A 25958-nucleotide genomic window follows, 5' to 3' on the forward strand; every position below is an offset into this window, starting at 1 on the left:
GCCCGGCCCAATTATTGAACACTTTGTGAAGAGAAAGAAGACAAAAAAGAAAGGAGATGGGAGGAAAGTGCTCAGATCTCCTATTAAAGCCATATCTACAATTGCGTATGCCCTAGAGGAATATACTCTAGCATATGTACAAGTTGATAAGAATTGCAAAATCTGAAATATTCCAAAACCTAAAATTGTGTGGGTGGCTGAGAAATTGAAAACTTTGCTTTCAGATGGTTCAATGTACAACTTAAAATTATTTAAAATAGTGTATATAAATGAACTCCAGGCTATGTTTATGAGATGTATAGGAAGCATAAATGAATTGCACGTTTAGACTTTGGTCCCATCTCCAATATATTTCAGTATATGCACTATATGTAAGTATTCCAAAAAAAAAAAAGCAGCTCCATAATACAAAACACTTCTGGTCCAAAGCATTTCAGATAAAGAATGCTCAATCTGTATTTCAGCTGATGTAAGCAAAGGGATAAATCCAAATGGGACTTTTTATGTCATTACTTCTGCATGTCTCACTTATTCAACTGGCCTACTCCAATTAAGGCTATCAATATAATTGTTTGATTTGATTCCTAGTGGAAGGTGATTTTGTTTTTTTAATATAGAAACACATTACCTTGCCTTTTATAGATGTCATACTGTAATTCCTGCATTTTCCTTTTTGTTTGTTTGTTTGTTTTTGTTTTGTTTTGTTTTTTGCTATTGTGCACTATCAAGTCCTTTCCAATGTATGGCAACCCTAAAGCAAATCTACTGTAAACTTTTCTTGCAACACCCTTTCGGAGGAGGTCTGCCATTGTCTTCTTCAAGACCTAAGGCTCTCTCACAGTATGAAAGAAATTCGCAGTCATTTCTGCCTGATCTAATCTCAGAGTTTCTGTATATAATTGTGTTTTCCCACACTCTTCTGCAACCAAAGTAAGTCTGATACTACATATTGTCCATGCATGGTAGGTCCTTTTAGTCTTGCCTGCTAAATTTCAGATGAAATGGAGAATGCAGTCCCACTGATTGATTTCTCAACATGAGAACTATTTGTGAGGGAAGTTGTTTATTATTATACCTCCACTAGTTTACTTGAGCATCAAGCAGGGATCTTAAGTCTGCATGAGTAGGCAAGCTCTTGTAAAGCTCGCAGTTGTGTTTGATCGTGATGGCAAACAGAAGAACAATTTCAGAAGGTGGATAGTTTTAAGTCACTATTTCCAAGTTGAGCTGAAGATGTAATTGGCAGGAGAGTTGTTGCCAATCATGTCATAGATGTTTATACCAGGTTTCGCTAGGTGATCTGGAACCTGGAAGCCATAATGGATTTCTTGGTTTATTTCAGTCAAGGAAAGCTTGGTCTTTTCATCTCCACTCGGCCCTCTTCCTGTCTTCTTGCTTCCTGTATTTTTCCCATTGCAAACAGAAGATAAAATGAAGCATGACACTGTATAGGTCATTGACTGTCCTCTCAAGAATTTCATTTTTGCATAGTTTTCTGCATACCAAATGATAAGAGTGACTGGACTGTGTGTACAAAAAGCTGATTTTTGCACTAGTGTTTATGAAGGACAATAAACAAACAAAAATGTGCTGCCAAAGGCTTTCATGGCTGGAATCACTGGGTTGCAGTGAGTTTTCAGGCTGTATGGCCATGTTCCAGTAGGATTCTCTCTTGAGGTTTCACTTCATCTTTGACAAGCACGTCTCTGAACTAACCTCTGGGGATGCTTGCCACAGATGTTGGCAAAATGTCAGGAGAGAATGCTACTGGAACATGGCCATACAGCCAAAAAAAACCTCACTGCAACCCAAAAAATTGCAAATTTAAAAATACCTTCTGATTGAGAACATGATCATGGTTTGCTACAGAAATCCAGTTGGCTGGTAAAAGGCCAGATCCATCATTAGGAATAGAAAGAATAATTGTTTGTCTTTCCTTCCAGTTGTGAAATTTGTTTCCTGATGTTTGAGAAATCTTACTTGGAAGAATGTTTCTGCACAGAAAAGTAATGGGCAGTATTTTGCTGAGTAATACCTTTGCTTTCCGGTGGTTTAATGTATGTAACTTTGTTATACACAAAAGTATTTACAAATATTTTAAAATTTACACATGCATAAAATTACCTGATTCTCTATTATTAGTATTTTGGGGCTGTAACCCACATAGAGAGATATAATTTATTATTAAGCAATCCCACAATAAATCAGAAAAAGTTCCACAGAAAATGGGATGTAGTTTGCAGTAACTACAAGAGCTTGCTTAAAAATAAAAAGCTGTTTTCTGCACCATGGAATAAGAAAGTTGGACAGAAGAAACAGAACACTAACAATAATGTTTGCCATCTAATCTGTTTTCCTAGAAAAAACCCTGAAGACCATATGGTTATAATTTCCTATCATCTACTAAGAAGAGTGTTCCACACTGAAAGATATTAGTGAGCAGTCTTCATGATACATTTATTTTTACAAAGGTAGTTATCAGATTGATCTTAAAAACCACAAAATTGTAACAATCTATTCGAAATGTTTGTTTCTAAAATACACTTTCCTCTCTCAACCAGAATGTAAATCAGTTTAAAGCGTGATCCATAACCTCTGATGTACTTACACTGATGTTTTTGTTGAACTTTTACTGCTGAGCTGGAAGTTCTTGGAAGAACCTTTGCCTCTTGAATGAAGCAGAGTGGGGTGGAGAAGTTATAAACCAATCCTTCAAAAAGTTGGCAATTTTTTAATCCCTCCACTCTCCTTCCTTAGACAGGGGAAAGATACTTATTTCTACTCCTTTCCTTAGTGTTTTGTCTTCAAAATGGAGACTGTCACAATGAAGACAGAACTGCACACTCTAGAATGGCTGGAGACAAAGAGATTAGTATGATACCCAGTGGGAAAATGGAAAAGATAAAACAACATTACAATCAGTGACAAAAATACTGTTCTTCTTTGCTTCTCCAAAATTCTCCTGCCAAGTTTGTAACCCAAAAATTGGACATTAAATTTTCAAACACAGGGATGATGTCTCCCAGTCTGACTGGGAAACCTGGGAACTGGGTTGTCATTAAGCTCCCAGTGCACAGTTAATCTCCATATTCTACACAGCACAACCGTTGTGGCCCATTGTCCAGATTTACTAAAAAATGTCTTATATTGTTGCTGATCATGGTTCTGTTTAGCTAACAGTGATCTACCCTGTCTAGTAAGCTGGGACTTAGCATGAAGTTGAGCTTACCAAGGAAGCCTTTTTTGTTTTGTTTTGTGGAAGGGCAGCAAACTCGAAAAGGTAGCAATACTTTTCCAGGCAAAATAGCTACTGTATCCTGTGAGTCTCCCTTCAGTAACAGACTTTTAGAAAAACAATCCCATTACTAGCTACTGCTAGTTGATAGGAGGAAAAACATCTTAAGCACATGTGGTATCTTAAGGTCTAGGGGTGAACCCTCACATGGGAATCTTTCCCAGCTAGATATAAAGATGCAATTATTATTATTATTATTATTATTATTATTATTTATTTATTTATTTATACCCTGCTCCATCTCCCAAAGGACTTGGGGCAGCTTACACTGGGACAAGCCCAAAACAGTATTACATCAATTAAAAACAGCAACACAATAAAATCACAATATAATAACACATCTTACAAAAGTTAAAATAACTTAAAACATAGACAGTAATCCCAATCCGTGGTCAAGCACCATAGGCCATGGGCCATTTTAAGGGGAATGGAAATCTGAAAATGCATATTCTTCGGTGACTAGGGATGGGAACAACTAAAGGTAATAAAGTGCATGGAATGGCCAAGGCCTAGGTAAAGCGCATGGACAATCAATTATCAGTTATGAGAAGGCACCTGTGAACACCCAAGTTTTCAGATTGAATCAGATCCTTTTTCATGCAAAGCTTGATCCAAGGCCAAATCATACCCTCCATCACAAATATGTGAAGGTGCCACTGTCATTCAAGAACATGCATTGACATAAGAGACTGCATCAGAATCAGAGATGTTTGGAGAAGTCTAGTAACTGATGAAAAAACAAACTGCAAAGAAATATGCACCAAATTAAACAGGGTCACTGAACAGTGCAGAGTAATGTTTATACTGGTTCCTTTTAATTAAATAATGGGGGAAAACAAAACGCAAATGTTCCTAACAACCCACTACAGAAGCTGTAGGACAGATTATAAAACACAATTATATGTGTATATACTCTGAGTTAATCAATGCTCAGGAAGAACAAATATTGAGTGTTTCATGAAATCACAATCCACTAAAATGAATTACAGAATAAGTCATCTATAACAGGTGAACCGGGGCCACCTGAGATGCAAATTGCTGTTGCCCATTTTAAATTAAAAATTCTTAATTTCTAAACTTTGCTGGTCAGTTATTTGAGACTATTTTTTGTCAGGAACGAGCAAAGCTGCCAAGTTTACTTGGAGTAAAACACATTTTTTGTGGATTGCTAATGAATGTACTGCTGAGTTTTATTTCCCTTAACAGCCTACCAGTGTCTTAAGAACCTCTGCAAATGTAATTCTTCAAGTATTCTCTAACAAAGAGAATTAATTATAACTAACTAGATATTTGTGGCTTACTACTCATAGACTCAAAGGCCATCACACAGTAAAGTGAAAAAGAAGCATACTTTAAAGTTAGCTAATGGAAGTTCACTTCTGCAAAGCGTTAATTTTTATAGTTTGCACCCAAATAAGCCATAGATTTTAATAAGTGGTTTAAAAGTCCAATTTAAAAAAAAATTGGTCTGAACTCATATCAGAAGATGCAGTCAATAACAATAGAGAACCAAGCTCTTCTTGGTGCCTATAATCTCAGTTTTTTCTTTTTATTATAAGTTTTATAACAGGTTCACAATATATGCAATATTATAGTACAACAATAAATCATAATTTAAAATCTTGTTTTTATCTTGTCCATGCTCCCTCCACTCCCCAAGTTGTAGACGTTTAAAAACTGCCTCCTTATCAATCCTCTTACCAATAAATTATCCTCTAGTCAATTATCTAATTGTATTAATAATAGTCATATCTTCCTCCAGTTATCCATTCAAAATTACACCTAATCAAAACGTAGTCTAAATATTTCTTGCTCTTGCCCATATAGCTAATAAATTATTTCCACACAACCTCAAATACATTCTCTTTTATTTCTCCTCTTTAGTTTTTACCCCAATCTCCCTTCTCTCTGGGACAGCACTGATTATATGAATAACTGAATGTACAACTGTAAAAATGAATGAAGAAATTCTTGGCTATAGAATGAGTGCACTGTGCAAACTAGCATTGTAATCAATGCTTTGAGGATTTTCTTCCCATGGAAAACTAAAGAAGGATGACCCAGTGCCCTTGTGTTCAACATTTGGTAATAATGATGGGATTTTTTTTGGTAGCAAAACATTTCCCAGTACTAAGCAAATGCTGGGGGTGGGGAGGGCAGGGAGGAAACATTAATCTGACCTGTGCAACTCTATTAAATGTGACAAAAATACTGCATGGTTTTACGACAAAAAAATGTGTCCAGGGGAAAAACTGCCCACTATTAGTGCAAATATTTCTGTTTTTCAAGATGGGAGGGGAGGAGAGAAATTGTGGCTCACACAATATAAACGAGTAAGTATAAATAATTGCAAAACATTTTCATCCATTTCAGACCTAGAAAGGTTTATTTGAACAGTAGATGAATACACATGCACACAACTGCTTCCTTCAAGGCAGTGGTTCTCAACCTGTGGGTCCCCAGATGTTTTGGCCTTCAACTCCTAGAAATCCTAACAGCTGGTAAACTGGCTGGGATTTCTGGGAGTTGTAGACCAAAACACCTGGGGATCCACAGGTTAAAAACCACTGCTTTAGGAGATACCAGACCGCTTCATCTCTTGGCACTTAGGTTCAATGTAAGACATCAAGATAATCATGGCTGAAGTCTATAGATAACGGGCAAATCCTCTCCAAGCTCCTTGTCTACATGTGCAGGTTGTAACAACCAAAATGAATTCCATAAATCCAGACCAAACAGTCAATGCTCTGCATTATTTCCCCAATATACAGTTGAATTAGAAAGTGAACAAGTATAATATTTAATAGACACAGAGACTATATTCAATTTTATGAATATGGAAAACTTCTCCAACCTGAAGATAAATTGACTAACTAAAATCTGATAGTTAATTGATTTTAATATCAAATTTTAATTTTACATTTCTTAGCATATTTTGGTAAGCAGGTAATCTACCTTCATCCTCAGCCTTAGTTGTACTGTCTGGGGATGAAGGGGAAAAGTAGTCCAGCACATCTGAAGAGTACTAGATGGGGAAAGACAGCTCCTCAAAATGGTATATGTGCATGGGATTTATTGTTACGATAGGAGAACAAACAGATAATTCAAACAAGGGTGAGCTTCTGTTGCATGATTCACATCAACATTCATATTTAGCAACTAAAATTTGTAAAATGACATGTTTCACACATATTCACCAACCATGTGCATGCTGATCATCATTATCCTCTGTAAGTATGATAGCACTATTTTTATGAGAGAAAGACTAGCTGTGCAACCCCAGCGAGAATCAAAATTTGGAATCAGCACTTCACAATTTATCAAATAAAACAGATCATACATATTTATACTCCAGCTGATCACTTTCTAAGAATTCTTCCCTACTAGTCAACCAAACAGCTTTTTACTTCATCTTTAAAAGGAGAGAAAATATATTAAACTGTTGCCAGTGATGACTCATTAACATCAGTACTTCTGGAAATAAACAGTAATACAAATAACACTCTGAACTAGTATTTGACATGTAATTTCTTACAGAAAAAACCTGTCTCGAGTCACCAATTCTTATCATTTCTGGTTTATGTATTGGACCAATTTATCAAAGTAATCCCTCAAATCTGCCTGTTGTGTTTTAACTCTGAAATATTTGGACATATTGTAGTAATTGATTGTTCCGTTCCACTGGCGAGGTACATGACGAAAAGCTACTAGTTGCTATAATTCAAAACTATTGTTTTCATTCTGATATCTGGAGCCAAAACCATTCAGATTACCCCACTATGAGTAAAAATGAAAAGCCTCATGGATACATTTCTCTTAGATCTATAAAGAGTCAAAGCATTTTGAGGGCTACAGTTCTCCAATGCAGAGATAGGTAAGGCCACCTATGTTCCCACTGAAAAGTTCAGTTACTTGGAGTTTCCATCCACAAGTTGCCCTTTTCAGTTCTGCATGATCAGTTCTAGTGAATCTGAAAGATTCTCTAATTTTGAACACTGTGTTGTGTTTCATTAAAATGTTTATGTATCATGGGTTACTAGTGAATTCTACAAATGCTATGCATGAAGAATTTTTTTTCACAGCATGCAATGATAGTTTTCAGCTAACATAATTAGAGTTGCACATGTGAGGCCATTGCACATGTGGTAGTGCATTAAAGTACACAGAGCGGTACATGAATACACATTGCTTCTATGCATTACCTTGGTGTATCATATATTGCAGTTGAACATGTTGTCAGTAATGACAGTTCATCCACATATATTCTACATTTACAGTCATTATAGGCATTGTGTGAGCTAACTCCACCAGAAATGTAGGAACTTACGTTTGATGTAATGTGATGATGTTGCCATGCAATGATGGGATTAGGAAATTCTACACATTCATAAGGTAATTCCTTAAAAACCTGAGAGTGTGCACTCTTTTCTTAGATTGCCTACTCTTTTCTTAGATAGCCTTAAAAGCCTTAAAAACCTGTGTTTGTTGGACTCTTTTACCTTTAAAAACCTGAGTCTGGGCTGATTCTTGAGTGTGGGCTAGCTGTAATTAAGGCTTGCTGTTCTGCCATTGTTTGGAAGGTGAGGCAAGGCTATTGTTATTGAAAGTGTTGGCTTCCTGTTGAAGCTTTCTGAGCCAGCGTCGCTCGCGCCTGACGGCGCTCGCGAACCCACCACTACAGCAAAACACATTCTTACAGTATATACAATAAACAAAACAACTTTAAAAATACACACACAGGAAGGGGATAGCATTCTGCCCATAACACACACAATCCTCCTCGGTCACTTCACTCACCAAGAGATGGACCAACAGCAAATACTTGCCACCACATGCACCAGCTGTGGCATGTTCTGCTTTTTCACACAAAAACTAGTCAACTACATCTGCTCCAAATGCAAACAGATGACTCTGATGGAGCAGAGGATCCAACAGCTCGAGCACCGTATTAAGACCCTTAAGGACATTCAGGCACTCGAGCTCTTCTTGGACACTGCACAACACACTGCTGTAGATCTGCAGCCTGCATCACACCAACACCACCATGAACATGATCAGGAACCTTATGGGGAGATCAACTCACAGGTAGACAACCCTCAGGCTTGGAAGGAGGTCACCCATAGAAGGAGACACAGGACCAGGCAGCCTCCGCAGAACTCCTCTGCTCAGCTGCATTTACACAACAGATTTGAAATTCTAACACCATTAACATACAATCAGGAAACACATCTTGTGGAGGACCACAGTTTCTTAGATACCACTCAGTGGGCCACCCTTGATCAATGCGCAGGGGATAGCCCGGACGGGGACAGTGCATCACCACATTCACACTTATGTAATCATGCAAATGCTCCATCCCCAATCGTAGACCAGGAGCAACAGGAACATCCTTGGGAGAGTAATGGGCTCTCGGATGTATCTCAATGGATTGTCATTGATGAATGCACTGGGGATGTTGAGGAGGAGGACAACACTTTACACCTGCATGATTCACTTCAACAGGAACACTCTTCAGGGGACATACACACTGTCTTGCACAAAAGGGACCCTGTCAATCCTCAAAGGAAACAGGTCTTGGTAGTAGGTGACTCCCTCCTTAGAGGAACGGAAGCCATCATTTCCAGACCGGATGGGATGGCTCGAGAAACATGCTGCCTCCCGGGGGCAAAAATACACCATATCACTCAGAGGCTCAGCAGGCTCCTAAAGCCCCATCACCCTCCCCACCTTATGTTGATTCATGTAGGTACCAATGACACCGCTAGGCATACTTTTCAAAAGATCACAAATGATTTTCGAGCTCTGGGAACAAAGCTAAAACTGTATAATGTACATGTGATCTTTTCATCCCTCCTCCCCGTTGTAGGACACGGCTCTACAAGGGCCGGAAAAATAGTACAGGTCAATAACTGGCTCAGAAAATGGTGCCAAGAGGAGCATTTTGGCTTCCTTGACCATGGTCTACTCTTCCAGGAGGATGGCCTATTGGCAAGTGATGGGGTGCATCTCACACAAGCAGGAAAACATCTTTTTGCACACAGACTCACAAACCTCATCAGGCGCACTTTAAACTAGATCCACTGGGGGAGGGGAACAACAGCCTGGCGAACACTATATTACCCACAACCACAGGGAACCGCCAAAAGGCTAAACGGAGGGTTGCACAAACACAGCAAGGACCAAGTACGGAGAGCACAATAATCCCAAATAAACAGCTCAAGGGGAGGTCACAGGGGCTTACATGTCTTTACACCAACGCTCAGAGCATGGGAAATAAGCAAGACGAACTCCAACTCTTAGCACAGCACCACACATACGATGTCATAGGCATCACTGAAACCTGGTGGGATGACTCCCATCACTGGAATGTAGCCATTGAGGGCTATAACCTCTTTCACAGAAATAGAACAAAAAGGAGAGGAGGGGGAGTAGCTTTATATGTCAAAAACAGTTACGTTGCAGTAGAAATGCAAGACTGTAATCTGGGAAACCAGCTAGAAAGCATCTGGATAAGAATCAAGGGAACCGGGACTCAAAAAGATCTTGTTGTGGGTGTCTACTACAGACCTCCGAGTCAGGATGAAGGACTTGATGAAGCCTTCTGTCAACAGCTGACCAAACAGGCACAAAGAAGAGATATAGTAGTCATGGGCGATTTCAATTATTCCGATATCTGCTGGAAAACAAACTCAGCCAAGAGTACAAAGTCCAACAAATTCCTCACTTGCCTTGCAGACAACTTTATGGTCCAGAAGGTAGAAGAGGCAACAAGAGGATCAGCAACTCTTGATCTAATCTTAACAAATGTGGAAGACCTGATCAATACAGTTGAAGTGGTTGGATCCTTAGGGGCAAGTGACCATGTGCTCCTGGAGTTTGCAATACAAAGGAATGCTGAAACTAAGACAAGTCAAACACGCATTCTCGACTTTAAGAGAGCTGACTTCCAAAAAATGAAGGAATTACTGAGCGGCATTCCATGGACACCAATATTAAAAAACAAGGGAGTTAAGGATGGATGGGAGTTTTTCAAAAGTGAAATACTCAAGGCGCAAATGCAAACAGTGCCAACAAAGAAGAAAAATAAGACAAGTGCAAAGAAGCCAGAATGGATGTCCAAAGAACTTCTAACTGAGCTAAAGCTCAAAAGTGACATGCACAAGAAGTGGAAAAGGGGAGAAATCACCAAAGAAGAATTCAAACGTATAGCCAACACCTGTAGGGAAAAGGTTCGCAAGGCTAAAGCACAAAATGAGCTCAGGCTTGCCAGGGACATAAAAAACAACAAAAAAGGCTTTTTTGCTTACGTTGGTAGAAAAAGGAAGAAAAAGGAGGCGATAGGGCCTCTGCAAGGAGAAGATGGGGTGATGGCGACAGGGGACAGGGAAAAGGCAGAACTGCTCAATGCCTTCTTTGCCTCGGTCTTCTCAGAAAAAGAAAGCCATCTTCAACCTCAGCAACATGGAATGGGCGAAGGATTGGGGGAACTCCAACCCCAAATAGGGAAACAAGTTGTCCAGGAACACCTGGCCTCTCTAAACGAATTCAAGTCCCCAGGGCCAGATCAGCTACATCCAAGAGTATTGAAGGAATTAGCGGAAGTTATTTCAGAACCACTAGCAATTATCTTCGAGAGTTCTTGGAGAACGGGAGAAGTCCCAGCAGATTGGAGGAGGGCGAATGTGGTCCCTATCTTCAAGAAGGGAAAAAAGAACGACCCAAACAATTACCGTCCGGTCAGCCTCACATCGATACCAGGCAAGATTCTGGAAAAGTTCATCAAGGAAGTGGTCTGCAAACACTTAGAAACAAATGCGGTCATTGCTAATAGTCAAAACGGATTTACCACAAACAAGTCATGCCAGACTAATCTGATCTCTTTTTTCGATAGAGTTACGAGTTGGGTCGATACAGGGAATGCTGTGGATGTAGCCTACCTGGATTTCAGTAAGGCCTTCGACAAAGTCCCCCACGACCTTCTGGCAAATAAACTAGTAAAATGTGGGCTAGACAAAACTACGGTTAGGTGGATCTGCAATTGGCTAAGCGAACGAACCCAAAGGGTGCTCACCAATGCGTCATCTTCATCATGGAAAGAAGTGACAAGTGGAGTGCCGCAGGGCTCCGTCCTGGGCCCGGTTCTGTTCAACATCTTTATTAACGACTTAGACGAAGGGTTAGAAGGCACGATCATCAAGTTTGCAGACGACACAAAACTGGGAGGGATAGCTAACACTCCAGAAGACAGGAGCAGAATTCAAAATGATCTTGACAGACTAGAGAGATGGGCCGAAACTAACAAAATGAAGTTCAACAGGGACAAATGCAAGATACTTCATTTCGGCAGAAAAAATGGAAATCAAAGATACAGAATGGGGGACGCCTGGCTTGACAGCAGTGTGTGCGAAAAAGACCTTGGAGTCTTCGTGGACAACAAGTTAAACATGAGCCAACAATGTGATGCAGCAGCTAAAAAAGCCAACGGGATTCTGGCCTGCATCAATAGGGGAATAGCGTCTAGATCCAGGGAAGTCCTGCTCCCCCTCTATTCTGCCTTGGTCAGACCACAACTGGAATACTGTGTCCAATTTTGGGCACCACAGTTGAAGGGAGATGTTGACAAGCTGGAAAGCGTCCAGAGGAGGGCGACTAAAATGATTAAGGGTCTGGAGAACAAGCCCTATGAGGAGCGGCTTAAAGAGCTTGGCATGTTTAGCCTGCAGAAGAGAAGGCTGAGAGGAGACATGATAGCCATGTACAAATACGTGAAGGGAAGTCATAGGGAGGAGGGAGCAAGCTTGTTTTCTGCTGCCCTGCAGACTAGGACACGGAACAATGGCTTCAAACTACAGGAAAGGAGATTCCACCTGAACATCAGGAAGAACTTCCTCACTGTGAGGGCTGTTCGACAGTGGAACTCTCTCCCCCGGGCTGTGGTGGAGGCTCCTTCCTTGGAGGCTTTTAAGCAGAGGCTGGATGGCCATCTGTCGGGGGTGCTTTGAATGCGATTTCCTGCTTCTTGGCAGGGGGTTGGACTGGATGGCCCATGAGGTCTCTTCCAACTCTACTATTCTATGATTCTATGATTCTATGATTCTATAATCCACAACAGCTTTCCTTAACCTGGTAATCCCCACCAGATGTTCTAGTCTGCACTTTCTATCAGCTAAATATGGCCAATGATTACAAAAAATTTGAAAAAACTTCAGTTCCTGGTTTTAAAGGTTATTTCCTGTATAATACTTACTTTGAAAGTACAGTAGTTGTTATACTCCAGAAATTTCAGTTATGGGGCTGTCACAAACTATGTTGAATTGGTTAAGACTCCATGAGATATTCTTTGAAAAATTATAGCAAAATGTGCTGCAGGATGTCCCGCAAAAACAAACTTTTTGCAGTTTAATAAATGTTTTCCATGTTTTTATGATAGAACCTATTAGGACAAGAAATTTATAACCCTGGAAAAAACCTGTTACATAGTGTTATGGAATAATAAGTGTCCAATGTTCAAATCCCAGAAGAGCAGGCATCGGGCTTGAAAAAGTTTGCCTGCAGTAATGGAGACAGATAATAAAACCGAGTAGATTTTTAGCATACCATTCTGATCATGTTATGGTTCAACTTAAGAGGAACTGCAAATGTACTGCTGAATTCAGGATTATCTTTGCATATGCAAAAAATTTCTTTGATTTGTAAATTGTTCTATTAGATTAGCCTAGATCAGCTATTCAGAAAAAAGTAAAATCCATGTACAAGTAGAGCAATATATTAGCCACCCAGTTCCTTTTGTCATTGGTGTCCTTACCCAAAAAGAAAGTTTTCAACTTGTGATCCAGCACTGCGATTTCCAGGAGTTCTTATCATGTGGAGAGCACCAGGGCATAGAGGAACTTCTGTTCTTATGATTACCCCAATGATGGAAGGTACAGACCTAATATATGCCCTTCCTTCCATGTTCCTTTTTACTACCTTTTTACTGTTTGAATAGCTCTGTTGAGACATTTATAGTTCACACTTAACTTGCTTATTTTTTCATATTTATAAGGGTATTTCCTGCAATTGGTGCTGAAGGTTACCCCCCTGGTTACTACAGTATGAGGCAACTAATGTTGTTACAATTGAGTAACTAGAAGCCTATTTCAGAAGCAGTAGTGAAAGGCAGTACTCTAGAAGTAAGCATGTGTTTATTAGGGGACACCTGCAGACTCACAATTCCATTTTATGAATAACTATAGTGGCCAAGGGAATCTAGAGTCTTAACCCTAGAAAATAAGAATAGTGAAAATGAATAGGGAACTAAAGTATTATTTGGTTTAGTGCAATGCTTAAACTTTAGTCTTACATGTTACAATAGAGAAGAGAAGGAGTTTGTAGAGGCCTCCCTTTTTGTGTGGTTTCTTTTTTCCTGTCACATTTTGCAACATTACAAATCCAACAATATTCTAAATCATAACAGCATATTTATATTCATTCACTATTTACCACATGTTAACTTATGCTTTTGCTACTGTCATAACACAATATCAAGTTGTTATGTTACAATCCTGAGCATGCTTAAACAAGGGAGTAAGTGCCACTGACCACAATAGAATTTACTTCTAAGTAAACAGACATATGATTTGGCTGTATGAAAACTCAAGCTGTGGCTTGTGTTGTTGTGGAGTAGGAAACATTGTGAACACATGGTAAAGCTTAATCCTGATGACAAAGAATATTGAATCTAGGCTCACAGCAATTGCCAAGATGAAGAAACATAAAAGTGTATCAAGGGTTGTGCTTGTAAGACAGGAATCAGTAACAAAGTTGAGAAATCATCTGTTCCTCTTTAGCCTTCAATAAATTATGGCAGAATGTGATCTGGGAATATTTTCATGACACTGAAAATGTGTTTCCAATCTTTTGCAACAGTGAGATTTGGATGTATAGCTCTAACAATTCTGTAATGCTGATCTTACACCAATAAAACCAACTGCTATCAGGGAAGCTACCCTTAGTTTACACCAATGGATTCTCTAGAATTCAGAAAATATGTTTACCATTAGCATTACCAATGTGAAATAGTTTTTTTTGTTTTATTTGTTAACAAATGAATTCTCTCTTTTGCTTCCAACACAGGAAACTAGAACTTGGCTAAACTAATACTCTGTGGTGCTTTCTCCAGATGTTTACAAAGGCTTACAGTACTGTTACAAAGATATATTCATATAGCATTGCTTCAATGCATTTCCCATTTCCCAGACAAACCGTGTCAACTGAATGACTGTGACTCATGTTCATTATAATTGTAAAGACCTGTTATGATTTTGCAGGTTGGAGAGAGTCCTCAACAAAACTTTTTTATTATGTCAGAAATGACTTGAGAACATACCGCAAGTCGCTTCTGATGTGAGATAACTGGCTGCCTACAGAGACGTTGCCCGGGGACATCTTGATGTGTTAGCTGGGAGGCTTCTCTCATGTCACCGCAAGGTAGAACTGACAGGCAGGAGCTCACTCCGTCTCACGGATTCAAACTGGTAACCTTCAGGTCAGCAACCCAACCTTCAGTTCAGCAGTTTGGCCAGTACAAGGGTTTATCTTATTGCACCACCATGGCATCTCTCAAAGCAACCCCTGATTAAACTATGTATAGATAAATAGATTAAAATAGATACATACATACTTACATACATACATACATACATACATACATACATACAGTGTGTGTGTGTGTGTGTGTGTGTGTGTGTATATAATAAAAGTCAGTGTTTGTATGTGTGTGGGTATGTTTGTATGTTTCTGTGTATGTGGCAGCTTTTTGACTGGCCACCACTTCCACAGGCCACTGTGACTGTCAGGAATGACGGCGGTCATTGATTATTTCCACTTTTTTACTATAATATCATTAAATACTAAAGTTAGGATCATCCATGCTATCGTACTTCCCATTTGTATGTATGGTTATGAAAACAAGATAATGAAGAAAACTTTCATGAACAAAAGCACTTCATTTGAAATGTGATGCTCAAGAAAAGTTTTATAGTTCAAATAACTTTCCTATTGAATCACCTGCTGCATTTTAGAATTACAAATGGCAAAGTTACCAGATTGTAAATATTCCTTCTGCCACACATGATAAAGACCTTCTGCTCTAACCAGGTGTGATCAACATTTTCATTAAAACAGACTTTGATCACATCTGTTAATGAGGAAAATGCTCTGGCCTGGGCATTTGGGAGGACAGGTTCCTTGGTCACTTTGTACTGAGTCCCTTAGCACTTGATACCATAGATGTATGGGCTGTGAAATGTTTGAAATAAAGTTAACCATTGATACTTAATCTAGGGAATTTGTTGGGGAAAGACTGAGGAGGAAGAACAAGGGGAAAGCCTGGTTTGATCAGGCAAAAGGCTTATCATTCTGTTCTACAATTGGGAAGAATATTCATAAGTATATGTTCCTATGATTAAAAAAACACATTTTTGTCAAGAAAAGACTTTTCTGTACAGGAGCTTCACTATATTGAAGAAAATGCTGCTTTATATGCAGAAATCTTTTTAATATACCGAAAAGGCAATAAATATTTGCACATAGTAAGTCCCAAGCTATGAATAGTCTTAAATAACAGTAATTTCAATACCTTTCATCCATGGGACTGATAAAATGACTCATTCTTGCCTACCATAATGTGGTTTATTGAAATTTATACTCCTAAATTATGCTGGATGTTATTTGCCACTTTAATGCCTGTTAAATTATCCCACTTTGGTGAGACCATTTAGAACTCTTCATAATACAATTTGGTTTTAACCACTTTAAATATCATAGTGTTATCAACAAACTTGGGCACTTCACTACTTAAGTAACTTCAGGTGATTTATGAACAAACTAGAAAGCACTAATTCCAGTACAAATTCTTGATAGGAAAAGACATTATTAAGAGCCATAGTTGAAAAAGAGAATTAACAAATTGGGAAGCTGAATTTTGAGTAAGCAGCTCCCTCTTGTAAAAACTTGCATTAAATGTTGCATGTTTGCATCCCCAAAATGGACTCTTGTACAGCTTTTCCATACTTCCTGCCATCCAGATTTTTTGACTACAGGCCCCATCACCCCTGACCATGGCCACACTAGCTGCAATCCAAAACATCTGGAGGACAGCAGGCTGTAATATATGTACTCTTGTTCTTCCTACCAAGATGCAATATGCTATGTTTTGCAATAGGATAGCCTTATGTGAAGTAAGGCAGAATATGATTCTCCCATTAAAACATAAAAGGCATCTTTTAAGGGAATTTCACCTTATAACCTTTGTAGTGTTCTGGTGTCTCATGGGTTTTGCTTTTCCGGCATGAATCAGGTTTATGTTCTGCAGCAAAAGGAATTCTGTCCTTTACTTTTCTGAAGAGAATATTTGTGCGCGACAGATTGTTTTTATAGCCAAGGAACACAGAGTCCCAGGGAAAGAGAAAAAGACGAAAGGAGCTGGATGAATTCTCAAAGTGAAGAGAAAAACAACCCATCAGGGAGAACTAACCTAATATGAGGACATTCAAACCGAGCATGCACCTGTTGCCACTGTTTGTGATATTTCCATGTTACATAAGGGGAAATTAAATGATGGAAGAGTATAGGGTTGTTTGCCAAAGTCTGGCCAGTTTTATCTATTATGTGATGGGACTCACTGCAAAGGCACATATGGAAGCAAAGCAATTTTTTTAAAAGCTCCATTGGAGATAGTGGCTATTTAATAGATCATCTAAGACAGCTCATTTCACAAAATTCTTGAAGGAACACAATTCTGCAGTCTTCTTAGGCAACTTGTTCCATTACAAAGGTAATTATTCTTTTGGTTGTAAGATATTCTCTCTCAGTATCTGCATTCTAAATGTATAGATAAGAGCCTCCAACCCTCTGCTCTGTCATTCCCAATCTTCACATGTTGAGGGAGAAAGGTTTACAAAATCATGTAATGTGGGGTTCAAAGTTATTTGCAACTGAGAAACCTGGCCAGACTAGCCACAGTTACCACACTCTAAAATAAAAGTAATAAAATGGACATACTTTATACGATAACCACTAAAATTGCAATCAGATATATAGATCAGATATCTAGCCAAATGAACAAGTTATCCGCTATCTTATAAGGTTGCTCATAGAGGCCACTGTGATTTTGTTGCTGTTTCGAAACAGTTGGAATTCAATTTCAGATTATCTCAAGGAACATCTCCCCCTATTATTCATTTATTTATTCCCTGCCTTTCCCCTGATTTGGGACTCAAGGTAGCTCCCAAAAGCTGAAACTGATACATCTAAAATATACATCATATCAAAGTTAAAATACAATTAAACTAGCAATAGAATTAAAATCAAGATCACTGCAAAAGAAAGCCTGGCTTCCAAGACCACTACAATCTTTAGGATAACCTTGTTTTCCATGTTGCAGACTACAGATTTCTGTTCGATAGAGATATTACTTCCCTGTGCTACTAACCCTATGGAACAAGGGTTTCTACAGTGCTTGTTGCCTTAAGATCGGTTTTGTTGGCCCATGTATTGACAAAATATCTTATCTTGGTTTTCCCCAGTCATGAAAAGGAAAGCTATTCAGTGCTGCCAGAAACTGCTTTGAGATTTGTACTGAGAAGGAAAACAAAAGAAACAACATCAGTAGTGTCTGCTAATAATTCTGACAGTTAGTGCTAATCATCCTGTTCTTTGAGATTTCAAGGCCAAAACCTGAGAAGAGAGGGGAGGTTCTTGTGATGCCACAGAGGTGCTTTGGGAGATGGACATGATTTGCTTCTGAGTCATATAACTTTGGAAATGAATATAAAGGCAATGAGTTTAAATGAGCCCAGAATTTGTGTAAAACCCAGAAAATCAAGTAAAATGGAACCTGGAGGTAGGAAATACCAGAAGTAGTTTTCAGCTGTTGGATAGGTGATGAAATATGCCAGAAGTATCAGGGATCTCTCTCATTGTTGCTGCAGTTGGGGTCCTATCTGGATTTACTTATGACACACTTGGCATATGGCAATTTCTTGTTTTAGGGAAGGGGTTACTACAGGGCTTGGAAAAGGTTCACTGCCATGGTCAAGGATTCCTCCCACTTAGACTTTGTACTACTACTGCAAGGTTTTCAACAAGAAGGTTCTTGAGTTCCAAAACTTGGCACTCTACCTTCTGCTTTGCACAGAAATTCCCCAAGACCTTAGCTGTTATTCTGAGATTCAGCAACATTACTCATGCAGCTCCAATATGTGAACCTAGCATCAGTGTTTAAATTATGTTGAGATGTGGCTACAGGATATCCTTTAGCAATGTTCTGTTCCCAATATATGCCCATTTAGGGTAGAACAAGCTTTCCATCACCCCAAAACTAGGCCTTTTTGCTGCAGATGGTCTCCTTTTTGTCAGTAACGAATGTCTAAACATTTCATAACATGTTTTCCAGATCAATTGATGGCATGGACATCCAAATGACCCTTCTTGTTTATTTTACAATGTCCTTTAAAATCAGACCCACAGATGAGTCATGATTAACTTTCTATTTCCTCAGAAAATTATTCAGATGTATCACCTTTTCAATGTGATGATTAATGCTGGTGGCCAATTAAAGTGCATGAAGGCTGAGTGTATGCCACCTACAGAGGCTTATTAGTCATCATGTTGACTCCAAAGTAAACAGAGACTTTACAATTTTGCTTTTAAGTAAGAACGGCATATTCATAAGTTTAGGCATTAAGTAATGGGAATAATAATCTAGATAAAATTGCTGCTAATAGATGAATTAGATTAGCTTGAACGTAAAAAGACAGAAATATTAAATTGCATTTATGCAGCAAAATATAGTCAGAAGTTTGTTTGTTTTTTAAAGAAAATCTGTATGTGTAAACCCTACATGATAAATAATTTGTTTTTGGTCACATATCTCTTGCCACAGTACACTGGAGCATATAGTTGCTCTCTCCCTAGCTGGAATCCAAAACTAACCTGCTTGGATCCCACTGAATAAATGGGATTTATTTCTGAGGATATATGTTGAGGACTGTGCTATATATAAAGCATTTGTATTCTGAGGTGAAACATATTGTTTAATAAAAAAGCTAATTCTAAATCCCAGTGCCTTCTTCCATAGTCTTGACTATTGTGGCAGTTGGTGTCTCCCAGGCCAAAGTGAAGTTAAAGTAAACATAGGTTTTATTATGAACATGAAAGGAGATACTTAAGGTGCTAAGCTATTTTACAGAAATGACTCAGTACTGGCTGGCTTTTTAAAGATCTTTTAAGATCCAGACTAAAAGTTGGAGCAGATTCACCACACTACCTTGATATGGAAACTACCAGCAACCACTTCTTGGTTAAGTAGTATTTTTAAAAAAATGCAAATTTTGTCCACTTCATTCATATCTAGAGGAACAACACAGAACTTTTAATCTGTCACAGATGCACCTAAGACTATAAAATAGTTGCATCAGAAGATGGGAATTTGTTCTTCTTTTCGTTTCAGCTGAGTAGTGAAATTCCAATCTAAATGAAGTGAATGACTGTTAATGAATCCACAACATAAAATTCTGCTGCTTGTTTACAGACTCAGAAATGAAGAGCATGTATATCATAAACAGAAAAAAATCATATTTTTAAAAAGAAAATATTCCTTGCTCATTAATCTAAGGGCACTATTTGTGCCTCTAAGTAAGGTTAAATTGCTTTTTGTCGGCTACAATAACTCAAAATTACAATCTCGTTGTTGTTGTTTTCAATTTGTTTGTTTATCTTCCCAAAAAACTCCATAGGAAAAAACCACATGACTATCAAACACAACCTTAATTGCCAAAAGTTACAAAAGGAAGTCAGATATAGCAATCCTCAGAAAATCAGAATCATCATGTTCAATACAAGTTAATTTTATGGCCACTATCTAGTTTGGTAACTTTAGAAATAAAATACATTAACAAGAGGTATTGGTCAATGTCTTAAGGTCCAAGAAACTTCCCAGGGGGATATCCAGCAGTAACCTTCCTTGTCTATCTGCCTTCAAGTTGCCTGTCAATTTATAGTGATCCCATGAATTTCATAAGGTGCTTTTAGGCAAGGAATACTCAGAGTAGGTTTCGCAAGTTCCTTCCTCCAAAATGTACCCTACTACACCTGATATACGTTGAAAAATTCCCATCCAAAGACTCAAATCTGCTTGCCTTCCAAAATCAGGTGACATCTGGTGCTTTTAGGGCAGTGGTTCTCAACCTGTGGGTCCCCAGGTATTTTGATCTACAACTCCCAGAAATCCCAGCCAGTTTACCAGCTGTTAGGATTTTTAGGAGTTGAAAGTAAAAACATCTGTGGACCCACAGGTTGAGAATCACTGTTCTAGGGTCTTTAGAACTTTCTATTAGTAACCTTACTGTTGCATTATTCTAATGTCATTTATGTGCCTTGAGAAATGTTCAAATATTGCCACACTGATGGCAGGTATGGCATTTTAGAAATTACATAACATTCGTTTTCTAAGCAGTGCCTACCACTTTGTTTCCAAGGACTATTAAAAGGGATGATTTCACACTATATTCTAAATCCCTGAATACCTATTTAAATATGATAGACACATCTTATATGAGTAATATTTTAGGTATTTCAGGAAGGTGAAAATATAATATGTTGTCAGTATTGTTTTGCTATACATTGCACGGTATGCATTTCTATAGAACAGTCTTGAGTCTCCTGAGACATGCTTGAGGAATGTTGCAAGTTAAATCTGAGTTCCTTGTGTCCAATTTCAGTCACGTACAGCTCAAACAGATGTTCTTCATTATGTTACTCACAGAAATATTAAGAAAAGGGGCAATATAACCCAAAAGAATCCTGATGGTTTGCAATAGCATATTTTTTGTTTTATCTACCAATAGCAGATTCATTCTCTGAGCGCTTTTCTTTCTGTAGCTAAGTTTGTACTGTCCACACACAGGTGGAGCTGCATAAATACAATGTAGTGCAATAAGTATTGTAGTGCAATAAGTACTCTATGGGGAAGGGGACCACAAATAACCCAATGAGAGCTGAAAATGCTTAGAAGACATAAAAGCTTACCATCATTACTGAACATCTGGAACATGTTGAGATGAGACAGTGGAAGACTATTTCCTGGATGATATCCCAGAAAGGTATAGCTGTCTGCCTAGCTGGAGTCTGGAATAGGGACATGTACTTCATGCTTTGTATATAGCAATAAGATTATAACTTTCAACAATGTGTTCTGTGCTATACTTAATACATTAGGCACATGCTTCTAACTGAAGGTCTTGCATTTCATAGTGTTAAACACTAGGAAGCAAGCCTCTGACGTACTTAATACATGCCACATAATAAATCTATCTGGGGTATTTATAAATTCTGAGACATTATCGCTCTTGATGGGCTTTCTTTGAAAAAGTCAATATTTCACACATTCAAAGATCATGTTTGTGAGGTCCCACACCTAAGCTATATTCAGTTCCCAGGAATAAAAAGCATTTCTAAATTTCAGGGATTTTTAAAAAAGGAAAAACAGAAACAAGTATGTTATTATTAGAGACAGGAGACAAATCACCTTTCATTTGCCATTTTATAGTAGCCTTCTCATAGGTAGGGGTTAGGCAAGCATATCTCCTGCAGGAGTAGGGGCCATATTGTAATTAAAATAATAATTTAAAATTAAGAAATAAACATATTATGTTTTCAATCTTTTGAACTGAAGTCAGGCAATTGCTGAATGCTTGTGCCTGAATGTCATAGTTTTCCTACTGGAAGAAGAAGAAAAAAGGAAAAGGGATTGCCTAGTAATCCCATGGAAAGGAGTTCCACAGTTCAGGATCAGCCATCAGGCCTCCACAAATGTACATCTGAGGGTGGTGTGATTAAAATAAATCTTTCCTGATCAGATAACAAAGTCTGAGCAAACTTTTTAGATCTTGGATTCTACAAAGCCATAAGAGTTGTGGCAGTGGTGGAGGGGTGTTGAAGGAGATAAGGAACCTAGCCCTTATCTGGATTTGATAAATGATCAGGAATTCTAAAAATGAAGAAAGACTGGGAATTGTGGAATATCTCAGTCTTAAAGATGTGAACAAAAGTTCAATGAGCCATGTTTGTCAAAGTGGACACACAGTTGTTGGGAAACGTTGAATTCTAATTAGTGTAGCAGATGCACATTCTAGCTGTGTTTATATTTTAGAGGGTTCACTCCTCTGTAAAGAGGAAACCAGTTATTTAGGCTTTGGCTCATGTGAAAGAGGTTAATGAGGAGCTACTTTGTGATGTTGATATTTTTAATTTTATCAACATTGTTGGTAGTATTATTATTAACAACACTTTATAAAACAATATAATGAGGGAACAGCCCTCAAGAGCCAACCAAATCAGTAACAAAGCTTTCACAGGCAAAAATATATTTACTTCAAGCTCAAGAACTATTAAAGTCCAGTAACATTTGGTAGTGACTGACAAAACAGTATCAATTGAAATAATGGTTCTTAATCTTGTAGTAAGTCATTTGAAAAAAAATAATTGACATTGCAAGAGTTTCTGACTTTGGATTTGTGCTCAGGAAATAAAGAGAGCTATCTTCCATGTTTAAGAGCCAATGCTGAGCAACATATTGGTAAAGCCCAACCTAGTAAAGGTGAAAGAGACAGAGTAAGTTATGTATATGCATTAATACTTAGTGTAATGTAATGTAATGTAATGTAGGTGAGCCGTCTTGTTGCCATCATCATCATCATCATCATCATCATCATCATCGTAGCCACCATAGTGCATTTAAGCAAAGTTCATCCTAATTGAGGGTCCATCTACATAGGCCAAAAGACATGGTGCATGATTAAATGGACTCCATGGTATCCACATGACACATAGAAACTATTTGCCCCCCATGCCATGCCAGGATTTAACATGATCTGGCCCCACATTACCCAAAATCACAGACCAAAAAAGTATTCTTCCCAAATTCTGCAACTGAAAGCCTGTGAGAACAATAACATCACATCATGACAAATTTAACACTCATTCCTGGTTGCATCAAGCAATATAAGCAGTAATTCATTGAAAACAGTGAACACCACCTTAAAGTGGGAAGTCTGATTTTCAGCAAAATGCCCTTTCCTCATGTCTGCATTTGACTCCCATTCTCCCTAAAGACCTGCTTTTGATTCTACTAAACCAGAATGGGATATATAATGGAAATCTGCACAAAGTAGAAGATTGTTGGGAACTATCCTGTGCCTTGACTAGTATTATTCAAAGCAATTTCTGCTAAAGTATGTTCAGACCTTGCTAACCAATTCAAGGCATCCCAACATATACAAATACTTGTAGGTACAAAAAAGAAAATGCCAAACTGAGTAGGGAAGAGTTTGTCTGCCCTGACTTGTGACTCACTGGGACAAATACAGCTTATTAGCCATGAAAAGTAGCCCATAGTGAGCTAAAGTATCCTTTTTGATCTTCTTCTGTAATTATGAAAACGGGTTGTCGAGATCCTAACAGTCCATTATGTAGTGTACAAAATTTGGTCTGATGGGTCACAATATGTGCTGGCTAGTAGCAGACCATCTTACATTAATAGAAATGAATAAATGGGAGCACAGAAGGCTCCATTTCTCATTGTCTTAGGTCTTATGGATTCATTGAGTCTGTTCTACTTAGGACTAACAGTAGGACTTAGGCCATGATTTTTGCCATAATAAATCTAACAGAAAATATAGTCCAATAAACAGGAAACTAGGTTGAGAACATCTTTGATAAACTTTGCATTTCCAGAATTTAAATGGAGTCTGATCATTTCATAGTTTAGCATTGCACCATGGTCTTTAGCTTGCACCTCAACAAAATCCTTATAGAAACAAACAGGGATTGTGTGGGAGCTGGATGACTCTTTGCAATGCAATCACTCATGGGAAAATTCTTCCAGACATCACCTCATTTGTCTCTCTTCACATTTAATAGCCTTTTGTCATAAAATTAAAGGATAAATAGTACATGAAAGGCAGCCAAGTTTATTGCTCATTCCTCTGTCTCATTCACATATCAAATGAGAGATGGGAGTCTAATATTTAGATTTAGGTTTTGTATTGTTTTTATTTTGTATGAAGTCAACTGCTAATTTGATTGCTTGAAAATAATACAACCTGGACTACATTATATAATAAATAAAACACCATATATGAAATTTGTCTCCTGTTCTTTGGATACTCATTTGAGAGCCACAGAATGTTAGCTCACCTTTTCTGTCCTGACACTTTTCTTCCAATGTAGCTGTGAAGTAAATGTAGCTGTGAAGGGAGAGCCCCACCTCCCTTCCTTCAAGCTCAGAACAATATTTAGAATCATAGAATAGAATAGTAGAGTTGGAATAGACCACATGGGCCATCTAGTCCAACCCCCTGCTAAGAATCATCTAATCATCATCATTTTTATTTATATCCCACCACCATCTCCCCAAAGGGACTCGGAGCGGCTTACAAAGGCACTCCAGGGTGCACATATAACATACAGCAAGTTAAAAAAGTACATAAGTATAAAACAAGTCATATTAAATTATAACAGCCCCTGTCAATGTAGTCATGTTCTACATGACTGTACAAATAATATGTGTACCCCACTGTGTCCAGTTTGATTCACAGACATTTTTTTCATGTTCTTATAGGTGCAATATCACACCAAGTACTGCTTTCTCTATTTCAACTTTTAGATTGCATAGTTATCATATGTGGAGTAATTAAATCATTTGCTTTGACAGATGGTGAAATGCATTTGGCAGTTCTCCATGGATACCTCACAACCAGAACTATTCTGTAGCCTGATGAGAGCAGCAAGAACCAGCTGATGTAAGCATAGCTGCAACAAAACAGCAAATTGAAGTACCATATTTACTTGTGTATAAGTTAATGCTACATTGAATTTTTGTGGCTTCTCTGTTATCTTTAATTGTTAAAAACCAGCCATCCTTTCCATTTTGTTCTTTTGTCCTGACATTTTACTTGGGCTTTCCTTTAGCAATTGATATTGTCACAGAAGGGATTAAAGTGGGTGAATGCTAGTTCTTCCTTTCACTTGTCAATAAATCTAATTAGTAAATAAAATTTTAATGTTTTCCTCTTTCCCAGATATTCTCCATCCTTGACTCATATCTGGGAACCTACTACCACACAAATGTGTAGTTTGAACTTTTCATATTTTTTTTTACTTTCCCTCCTCCTAAATTATTTGGGTCAATTTGTTTGAAGATGACATACATTACAGCAGTGTTTCTATGACTTAAAATGTAACATCTCAGAAGAACTGATTCGGGAGCTAGGTAATTGTGATGTCTGAAAATTAGTTTCATTTAAAAAAAATAAGTGCAACGACATCAGGAAATATGAACCAATTGTCAAAGTTACAATCCTTCCCTCTAAATTGGTGGTTCTCAACCTGTGGGTCCCCAGATATTTTGGCCTTCAACTCCCAGAACTGGCTGAGATTTCTGAGAGCTGTAGGTCAAAACACCTGGGACCTACAGATTGAGAACCACTACTCTAAGTACAGCATTTTGAGAACCTTTCAATAAGACAGCCCCTCAATATCAGTCATGTCTCGTTCTCATTTTGACAGTTGCCCATGGAAAATATGATTTTTAGTCTGCTGGCGATCTGCCTCTCTGAAAATG

General features: G+C 38.2%; 1 long non-coding RNA gene across 1 annotated transcript in view; it reads left to right on the forward strand.

Moving 5' to 3' along the window:
* Window positions 1-25411, forward strand: part of LOC134298099 (uncharacterized) — a 40493-nt gene extending 15082 nt beyond the window's left edge. The window contains exon 2 of the long non-coding RNA XR_010005074.1: window positions 25050-25411. This is a non-coding gene — a long non-coding RNA (uncharacterized LOC134298099). The remainder of the gene's footprint in view (window positions 1-25049) is intronic.
* Window positions 25412-25958: the final 547 nt, after the last annotated feature.

This window comes from Anolis carolinensis, chromosome 3 (assembly GCF_035594765.1).
Source record: "Anolis carolinensis isolate JA03-04 chromosome 3, rAnoCar3.1.pri, whole genome shotgun sequence".
NCBI classification, from domain to species: domain Eukaryota; kingdom Metazoa; phylum Chordata; class Lepidosauria; order Squamata; family Dactyloidae; genus Anolis; species Anolis carolinensis.